The sequence below is a fragment of the Tupaia chinensis genome, unplaced genomic scaffold (genome assembly GCF_000334495.1).
Source record: "Tupaia chinensis unplaced genomic scaffold, TupChi_1.0 Scaffold000093_1, whole genome shotgun sequence".
NCBI lineage: Eukaryota > Metazoa > Chordata > Mammalia > Scandentia > Tupaiidae > Tupaia > Tupaia belangeri.
In genome coordinates, this window is record NW_006159555.1 from 4,914,590 (window position 1) to 4,925,678 (window position 11,089).

Consider the following 11,089-nt stretch of genomic DNA (forward strand, 5'->3'; position numbering starts at 1 on the left):
CAGTCCTTCTGAAGACAACCAGTGACTTCTTCTGTAGCACCTACTTCATCTCCAGTGACTGACATGCAGAATTTGCTGACAGGAGAGATGATAGATAGATATTGATAGATAAGATATAGACAAATATAGATAGATAGATAGATAGATAGATAGATAGATAGATAGATAGATATAGATAGATAGATAGATAGATGATAGATACAAAGGGACTTCAGGAGTTCCTTTTGTTTCTTGGTACTTTTGCATCTTGCTCCAAATTCAAGGGAGTCCTGAGTCCCAGAAAATTGGTCACTTCAAACAAGGCAGACACCTGGATGATTATTTTCCAGTGTCTCAGTGACTGCCACCAGCTCTTGGAAATACATTTTGATGATACTTATTATATTTTAACTGACATAACAATTGTATATATTTATTGGTACAGTGTGACTTTCACTACATGAATACACTGTGATGGTCAGGTCAGGGTAATTAGCATATCCATCATCTCAAATATTTATAATTACTATGTGTTGAGAACATTCAAAATCCCCCCCTTTATTTATTTACTTTTTAACATTTTTGCCATAGGGTGTGCTCACTCACTAGAGAGAGACAGAGAGAGAGGGCAAGTGAGAAATTGTCTCCCACAGGTGATGGCCATGCTACAACTCCTTCTCCTCCTTGTAGCTATTTTGAAATATACAACTCCTTGTAGCTATTTTGAAATACACAACTCCTTGTAGCTATTTTGAAATATACAATAAATAGTTAAGTATTGTCACTGTACTGTACTATGAAATACTAGAATTTATTCCTCCTATCTGACTATAGTGGTGTAACCATTACTAAGGAGGGAGATACTGATCTCCCTCCTCCCCCTTTAGAGACTCCAGTAGCCACTATTCTAGTTTCTACTTCTATGAGGTCAATTTTTAAAAATCTAGCATCACTTTGATATTTTAGTGTTTATAGAGGCTTGTGGACTAGAAGTAGGTGTAGAGGGAATAGAAATGGAGTAGAGGGAATTCTCCTGTCACCAGAGGGCTAAGCTGTGGTGTGAACCCATCAAGCCTAGGCCATATGGGACTATGACGACTATGGAGCAGCAGGAGGTGGCCTTCCTACTTTCTGAGTCACGTCTACCTCAGTCCTTTAGGTGAGTGCAGCTGGGATCCTGGGAGAGACAGAGAGAGTCTCTGACTTGCAGAGAGGCAAGACCATTCTCAGCAGGGATTGAGCTCTCTGAAGAATTTAAACCTAACATGTACAAGGAATGGTTTTTTTTTTTTGTTTTTGTTTTTTTTTTTCCTTCTCACCAGCAGGGGAACAGTGAGCTCAGCTTAAAATCCAGATGGCTAGGACTTTTCTGGAAAACAAGGACCAATGGAAAGCTATAAAAAGCAATACAGGCTGTGGGTATTTTCTTTTTTCTATTTAAAATTATTTTTTCATCAGTCCAATCTGGCCTTTAGACACTTGTGTAGTACTAACAACAATGATAACTCCCAATAATTGTTCCCTTAATTTGTAGAATGCTTTTCACATATTGTATCATACATAATTTTTACAATAATCTTATAAAGAAGGCATTACCATCCCAAGTTCATATGGAAAGTAGAAGTAGAGAGGCTCAGTGAATTGTTCATGTCACATAGCTAATACCACCAATGCTATAAGAACCCCTGGCCACTCTAACGCCAGAGTCCATGTTGTCTGATCTGTAATAGTACACTACCCTGCTTCTTTTAGCCATTTATGTCCCTGCCTGTCTTAGCATTTTCATCTCTGGAGGACCCAAACACCACAAGAAAAGAAACATGGCAGCAGCTCAGGGACAGCAAAAGCCCATCTGTGCCTAGGGTGATCATATATCCGATTTCTTGGGCATCATCTATAGACCTACTCATCCCATGTATGGCAGGACCCCAAGACTCCTAAACATATCACCAGCATTGCAGTTGTGATAGGAAAGAACCCAGAATGAATTCTTAGTAAGAAACAAGGGGATCAAGTATTGATATTGCCTCTGAAAACAGACAGGAAAAAAGTGTACAAATATTTGAAGGACTTACCTGGAGAATAAGGATTTACCTCTAGACATTAGAAATAGACTGACATATGGGCAGATTTGTCTTGTTGTAGAAAAATAATTTCTAAGAACTGAAGTTATCCTTGAGGGAAATGGGCTGCCCATATTCCAATTCCTGTCAGGCATATTGAAAAGATGATTCCCATTTTAGATAGGAATTTGGGCAGATGACCTCCAAGATGCATCCTAATTTTAAAATTCTAGTATTTAAAACTCTTGGATGTTTTATACCTGTCTTGCTAAGTGCTCTGCTACATTTGTCAATTGAATAAGTGAGTGACAAGCTGGCCTTTGGGGGGGTTCTTCACTGTATCCAAGAGTATTTGTGTAGACAGCATTCTCCTCATTTTCCCCCATGCTCCATGATATCACTTCTAACAGACAAGGTTGAGAAACTCTATTGCTCAGCACAGTCCCATAGGCCTGCAGTGAGAGATATCCTTAGCTTTCACAAAGGCTGTGAGGGAAAGATCTAAGCAAAAGGGCCAAGAAATCCTTGTAGCTCTGGTGGGATGCAGTTTTCCACATCAGAGGCAGGCCTTCCTGTCTGTCCTGAGACAGAAGAGAGAAATGCAGCCTCAGCATGACATGGCCAGACTTGTGCCTGGGAGGAACAGGTGCAGTGAAACCTCAAGCAAGATAGAGAGAAGTGGAGGCTAGAGATAGGGTGAGGAATGTATTATCCTTGGCAATGTCTGTGGTTCTGGAAAGCTCTTTGCTGATTTCTTTTTCTCCCTAGTTTCCCAGAGGCTCAAATGTTTTCCCATGGGGAAAAAGCCTTTCATTGAACAATGAGAGCTCATAAGCAAATGACCCTTAATCATCATCTAAGTTGGAGAGAAGTCAAACTTCTTTGAGGTAGGTAATGAAGGGGAGAAGTGGGAAAGGTTGAGAGATTCTGAAAGGCGGCACTGTGGGTATGGGAAAAGGCTGCTGCTGATAGAAACAATCTTCTGAGGACTCATTTTTCTCTTAGTTTTGCCTCAACTAAAGGGAGAGGGTATTGATACTTCAATTTGAAAAAGGTCTCATATGCCTGACTATAAAAGGTAGAATTTAAGTAATGCTTAATGCCTCAAGATGTTCTCTAAAATTTCTGTCCAGTGAGTTGTGCCTGCAAGAATTTAGCTACCTTTAAGCATTCCTGAGGAATTCTTGAGAGCCCATTATCCAGAGAGCAGCTTGCACCACCAGATAGCTCTCTCTACTCTCTCTCTTCTTCAGAGGGAGATACAAAGCCAGGAGGACCTTCCTCGAGGGTGCCCTTCAGTGAGCATGGAGAACCTACTGAGAGGAGACAGTGGCCCACTAGAGCAATTCTAAAAGCTTTGCCCTTTAGATTTTAATTTCTTGGGAAAATAAAAAATACAACAAATGTTTTTCTTAACAATATTTTGCTTTTTACATGTAGTAGAGTTACAATTTTGATTTGTGTGGATGCGAAAACTCTATTCATCATAAAAATATGTATATATTTAACCAAATATTTTAAATAGTTGTAATTTTGGTTTTCAAATGCATTCACACCAGCTTAAGCCTATTACTTCATGTTGCTTCCTGCATTAAGCCCTGACTCTGATTGGCGGAAGTGTTAGTGCCTGATTGGCAGAAGCTTTAGTTGCGCTGATTGGTGGACATCTTACACCCTGCTCAAATTGTCACCTGTCTGGGCGCAAACTCTGTACTCCTTCACACTGCACTTCTCCATTCGTGTTAGCTTTTTCCTTTACCAGCAATTTTACCCATTCTTCTTCTTCTTTCCCCCCCCCCATACAAATTATTTTTCTCCCCTCTTATTCTGCTAGAGATCTCCTATGTCTCAGGAACCTGCTGAGTACTTAACTATCCTTTCTCCATTTTTTCCACCTCTTCCTAGAGCACTTAATGGTTTTTACTACCCAATTTAGTGTGACTTCTTTTCTTTTCTTTTCTTTCTTTTCTTTTCTTTTCTTTTTTCTTTTCTTTCTTTTTTTTTCTTGGATCTTTTTTTCTGGTACACACTGAAAATCCTGAATCCTGACTAGTGTTCTCACCTGGGTGAAGCCAGTGTACTTCTTACCTAGAGCTGGAAGTAGTAATCATACATGACATTTTCTTCAAATGTATAGGAAAGTCAATTGGTCTAACTCCTCCTTACCTTTAGTCTGTTTATTCATATAGATGTGGGAGGGGAGTGATTTCTCTGATTGGTCAATTAGAGAAGAACACACTGGGTGTAAGCAGTGAGCTTTTTGTCCTCCTCTCTTTGGGAGACTCGCTGCAGAGAATATTCATTCTCTGTGGTCCTCCAGAGGGAAAACTTCTCTAGTTCTCTTGGGAGGAGTGTGCAAATCTACATAAGGTGGTGTCTCACTTTCAGGCATAGTTGGCTCTCTCACTAAGCTACAATTTCCAATTTAAGCTTTATGGATAATAAAAGTAATATTTTAGGGCCTTTGGCTACTTTGTTTATTTCTTGATTTATTCAGTGCTTAAGTGAGGAAAAGGGGAGGTATTTATTGGGGGTATTTAAATCATAAGTGATGGCCTTGGCAAAGGTGAGTTGAGGCAGGAGGCAACTTTCACCTACTGGCATGGCAGTGACCCTCTGTGGCTGCTCTGTCTCATTTCATTTTGAATACACTAAGTCTCAGGATAAGACTTTAGAATGTACTCTGTTCCCAGCTAGGGTTACTTGGTAAACAGAGCTTTTAGTTATCAACCATTTTGATGTTCAGTCATCCAGGCCAAAAGAAAAGTACCTTAGTCTGGCACTGTGGATATAACCCTTCTGATAAAAAGGGTTAAAGAGGTTGAACTTCTTACAGTAGCTGCTCCTCAAATATGACATGGGCCTGGATCAGTGGGAAATGCTGCTTTGCAGTTCTCCATGGCCGAAGACCCCACTGCCTAGCCCATCTGAACGTTATAGTCAATTCTGAGCTTAAAGCAGATACTGAGATCAAGTGTCGCATGATTAAAAATATAAATTTTAGATTAAAATATATTCCCTCAGTTAACAGCCTTCTCTTCCTATGTTTTGTTTTTTAATCCCAAACATAGAAAAATTATAAAGTTACAAAAGAAGTCCAAGAGCCATGTATCAGACTTGATATATTGCTATTAGGTCAATAAGAGATTTACTGGGTTTGGAATTAGAGGCTGATAACAGAACAACAACACCTCTATGAACAGTATTAAGTTGTTCTCAGAGGATTTAGATGTTAGGGATCAAGAGCAACAATGGCTAAAGGGAAAGTAGTTAAGCTTCAAACTCTCTGTACTTCAGGCACAGTATATTAGATTGAGTGACTCAGGCCTGCAGATGACTGAGAAAACCGGGGACTCAGGGTTTTGGAAGACTTCTCTGTAGATAGCTGGGCCTATAATTTAGAGTCTCAGGTATGATTTTTTTTTTTTTTTTAGAGATTGCATGGATAAACTATATTTGAGATTGGGCACATTTAAGAGAAGACACACAAGATAGTGTTCAAGAAGTTCAAGAAGTGAAATAAAGTGTCTGGCTCTTGGAGAAAGTTTTGAATTTAGAATTTTATTTCATAACTTCACATGTCCCTCCAACTCCCATGCTATATCCCAAACCCTCAGGTTTCTTAGGATTACCAACTTACCCTATTTTGTTAGATTTTTTCCCAGTTTTAGCATTGAAAATCCTGGGTTTGAGGAAACATCTCAGTACTGTATAAACAGGAATAGTTGGTCACTTTATGGTATAACATGAATGAGTGGTCTTGAAATGGTTATTGAATATATGAGGGTATGTGAGCAAGTTTCGTGACACCAGCAGAAGTGTGACACAGAGGAAAAAACATAGGCTTTAACTTGAAATAGACTTGGGTTAAAAGTGTCACCCTAGAGCCAGCAGGTGGTGTAGTGGTTACGACTCCCATATGGTTGACTGTGGCTCGAGTCTCAGACCCAGTGGCTTGAAACTCGCAGTGGGCGCATGTGAGTGTGTGCCCAAGATCCTGAGAGGAGACTGGAGGAGAAATGACTGCAGCGTGATTTCAACCATTTGGATGTTGAAATCCATTTGGATGTTGAAATCCAAGGGGGAGGTGATTTCTCACTTTCCATCTCTCTGGTGAGTGCACATGCCCTATAACAAAACTCTCTCAGAACAAAAAGGGTCGACCCCAGTAATCTTCAATGAATTATTGATTCTTCCAGAGACATAATGTACATAAGTAACCTGATATAATGCTTTAATATCAGGTACACAATAAATGGTTTCTGTTATTACACAATTTGAAACATAAAAGTGTTATAATTGCAAGAAGATTTTAATTTAGTTGCTTCTAATTTCTCCAGAGATACACAGAGGTCTATATATCATAGGTCTCTATGAGACTAGGGATCCTTTTATGCCTTGCATAGTTTCATGACCTGAGTCTCACTAGGCTATGTAGATCTGGAAATATCTCTGTATTGTTCTTTATGCGCTGTGAAGACAGTTATGAACAAAGAAAGCAGGTATCCTACTCTTTCAAAGTTTATGCTTCATGAGTTCCTATTTTACAGAAGCTCAGGGGAGCTGACAGTGAGCTACCATTTGGTATAGTGTGGCTGGAAGATGAGTGGACCATGCTATGGAGGACATTGTTTCATAGACTTGGTGAATGTTGGAGATTAAAGGGGTCTTGGAATTTACCTCATTCAATTCCTTCATTTTCTGTGAGCAAACTGGGTAGGACTCACAGAGGTAAAGTGACTTGTCAAACATCACTCACTGAATTGTGAGAAGCCAGGACTGAGGTGTCTCAATAACTAGTGAGAAATTACTCCATGACGTATTTTTTCATGTACCTTGGTCATGTCTTCCTTCACCTTCATTTTTGTTCATAGCAGGATTTAGACTAAAATTAAGGTTATATGTTTTCTATTGTGTAAAAATTCACTACAAATTTAGCTTAAAACTACTCACATTTATTATCTCACAGATTTAGTGGGTCAAGAGACTCAGCATGGTTTAGTTAGATCCTCTGCCTAGGATCTTGCAGTGCTACAATGGAGACATTGCAAAGGCTGTGTTTACTTCTGAAGCTGAGGATCCTCTCACAAGGTCACAAGATTTTGGTATAGTTGAGTTACTTATGGTTGTAGGACTAAGGTCTAGCTGGTTGTCAACCAGGAACTTTCTCAAAGGTTAGAGGCTGCTCAGAATTCCCTCCATGTGGCCCTCTAAGAGCATGGCAGCTTGCTTCTGCAAGGCCAGCAGGAAATCTCTTCTTTCAGGTAGGAGCCAGCCTCTATTTTTAAGGGATTTCCCTTGATTAAGTAAGGTATACCCAAGAAAATCTCCCTTTTTCTTCACAGTCAGCTGATTTGGAGGCTTAATTTTATTTAAAAAATCTCTTTGCCTTATGAAATTATATAGCCTAATTATGAGGGTGATATCCCATCATATTCATGGGCTCTGATCATATTCAAAGGTAAGAGATTATACATGGCTATACCACAGGGGGAAAATATCTTGGAGGCCATCTGGAATTCTGTTTGCCACAGGAATATTAAGGAAGACCTGTCATAGGAAGGGAGGTCTGAACTGAACACTGGAGATGACAGAAATTTCTAGTTTCCCACTAAACTGCGAGGTTACATTATTCATGCTTCTTTTATTTAAATCTCTGTGCTTGGTACATTATAGATAATAAATTTTTGTTATAGAATTAAGTATAGTTGCCACAAAGAAAAAAAGAATGAGCTCTTGCAAGTCTTAGAGACTTGATAAAACATTTTGAATTCTTGGAACCATAAAAGGGTTGACGCTATGGAGGAAAAAAGAGAGAGATTTTGAGCCTCTATGATAATTTAACCCATTTTTTTTTAGAGGTTTTTGCTATAGGGCGTGTGCACTTGCCAGAAAGACAGAGACAGACAGAGAGATAGAAAGCGAGAAATCACCCCCTAGGGGGAATGCTGCAATCCATTCTCCTCCATTCTCCTCTTGGGATCTTGGGCATGCACACACACGCACCTGGTGTGAGTTTAAGCCACCAGGTCCAGGACTCAGACCACGGTTGACTACATGGGAGTCCAGCGACATAGCCATTACACTAACTGCTGGTCCCCTGTATTTTTGTCAGTGGATTTACAGATTCAAATTTTCATATCTGGATTCTGCTGCTTATATCATCACTATCCAGTATTATATCATAGATATAATTTCCCCACAATATTTTGATAGAAGATGCTAAGGTTTCTAATGCTAATCCAGTTGCTGCATAATCACTGGGTTTTCTTGGCTCCCAGACACCCTGTATCTACCCTGTATCACAGTCATGTGATGCTGTTTTTATCATTTCTAGAATCCTTGAAGGGGAATTGAGATTACAGTTACTGTTTTTGGACTTTAAAATGAGCTTCAATCAAGAGAAGGAAGGATAATTGCTTAAGTCAGACCCCACAGCTAAAGGTAAAAAATGCCTCAGTTCTTTGAAAACTTCAGTTTGAAAGCACTTCTAGTGTTCAGCTCAGCTAAAGGGAAGGGTGCTTTGTTATTGAATACAATGACAGCTCTGGAAAATAGCAGCTTCTATGGCTTTCTGACACTGGGAACATAGATGTAGGAGGGGAAACAGTTTTGTAAAAAGCACTCTTATTTGGAAAAAGTCTTGTTCAAGGGAGGGGGATAAAAGGCCCTTAGTTTTATAAGTTTGGAAATTCATAGGAACAGATATCCCTTGACAGCTCTACCTAATCTATGTATGAGGGGGACCAGGGGGACTACATTGAACCTTTTTTTCTTTCCCAGACAGGACTGAAACTGTCTAATTCCATTAGATTTTTAGCTTAACTGTTAAGCTTCCTTTTCTTCCATGTTCCTTGCTTCAAATTATCTCCTTTTTCTCCCCGCCTTTTTTTTCCAGTAACTAGTATAAAAATAAAATCATAAGTATTGTACCTTATTAAAAACAATAAACAGCAATAAACACACACACACACACACACACACACACACACACACACACACACATACCCCACAACCACCACCACCACTACCACCATCATTTAGGGAGCTAACCAAATGTAGTGTCTTTGTTCTGTGCACACGTGCATGTGCATGCACTTATTTAGGGGAAATAGCATCAGTTATTTCTAGCATTCATTGGTGGGTCACCCTGACAAACTGAGAAAAAATACAGAGTTTTCCTAGACCTAAGATTGTGTCCATTCAGTCTAAGAAACATAATTTAATGATTTTTCTCTATTCCTATAAGCTTTATAGAGTAACTAATATTTATTATGCTGGTGTGAGCAAAAGCACTAGGGGAAACTGGATTTCCCTTGAAATATCTGGTGCTCAGATCTCTGGAAGGCCAGAATTTTCCTTCACATAATGTTTCTGAAACGTGAATATGCAAAGGGATCCCCTGAGTTGCTTGTTGAAAACATATGAGTAGATCTCTCTGTGGTGCAAGAATCTACATTTTAAATAAGGTTTCCAGGGATTCTGATATCTCCAAGTGTGGATTCTAGAGGTCCACACTTGGAGAAATATGACTGGTACCATAATTTAGGGGTACAAGGACTGTTTTTTAAAGGAGAAAAAGCTCAGGAAGGGCACTAGTACTTACCAACTTTTGAAAAATGCAGTACACTCATTGTGAGAATATTGATACACATGATTATTGGAGCAATGGTGGAGTCAGTCACTGTTGCCCATGCTGTTATTTTCAAATATGTTTTTTTTTCTTCCATAAATTCCAAATGCAAACACTGAATTTATGCACTCAATGGCTTTTGTGACTTTGCTCCAATAACATTTGGCCTTCATTTCCATCTCTGCTGTTCCTTTCACTTACCTTTCTATTTAGTCAGTGAGAGATGACTCTTGGGTTTGGAAAGGTCCACCTGTTTAAAAAGGCACTTTCTTCCAGCATTCTAAACATTTTCTTTCTTTAGGTTAGGGTCAGAAGCAAGGGCATGAAGTAGCCTTTTTAGTTGCCAGAAGGCACATTGTTTATTTTATTGGTAGCTTTAAGGCAAGCCCAAAGCTCCACATTTAAAGATCTCTTCCTATGTTCTCCTGCAATTTTGATCAGATTGTCTGAATTCCCAAATCAAGTATTCTAGAAATCCAAGAACTAAAGTTATACTGCTTTCCTGTAAAAATCCCCTAAGACCCTCCATGCCTTCTGCTGACAACTTCTTTTGCAAAGAAAAAAATTAATTCTTCAAGTTAATGAAATGATGTGTTATAAAGCATATTGACTTTACAGTCCCTTTTTGGAGGTCTTACCCATGCTGTTGACTTCAGTTGACCCATATGAAAGTCTTTCAAACCTCTATCTCAGGCCTTGAGAATCACCCCACATGTCCATCTGACTCTTGACCATTTCCATGGCCTACTGTGCCTTAACTGGGAACCTCCACAATTTCTTTTTCTTTTTCTTTTTCTTTTTTAAGAGAGATTTTTGCTAGAGGGCGTGTGCACTTGACAGAGAGAGACAGAGACAGAAAGTGAGAAATCACCTCCCAGAGGAGATAGCCATGCCACAATCTCTTCTCCTCCATTTTCTTCTTGGGATTTTTGGGCACAGACACTGGCATGAGTTTCAAGTTGCCAGGTCTAGGACAGGAACTGTGGTCAGTTATGTGGGAGTACAGTGACATAACCATTACGCCATCTGCTGGTTCTAAGAAAACCAATTTCTTATCTCCCTCTATCCAAACCACTTGCCCCTCCTTCTCTACTTCTATTGCTCACTCTCCACTCCCAGGGTGGGAAATATGGTTATATTTTATTCTTCATTATTTCATAATTCTACAAATGGTCACTGACAAAGTTTTCTATTTTCAATCCTAACATCTCTTTTATACATCTCTTTTTGTTGTTGTTGTTTGCCCAATCTTACTTCAAGCTCTTAACAGCTTATAGAAATAATACAAGAGGCTCTTAACACCAATTTCTACTTGTTAATGACTTGTCTGCCCCAGACACACAAACCCATACACAATAGGTGAGGAGACCTAGGTATTATTTAGCTCTTGGGAAAATAATCTCTCTTGAGATTT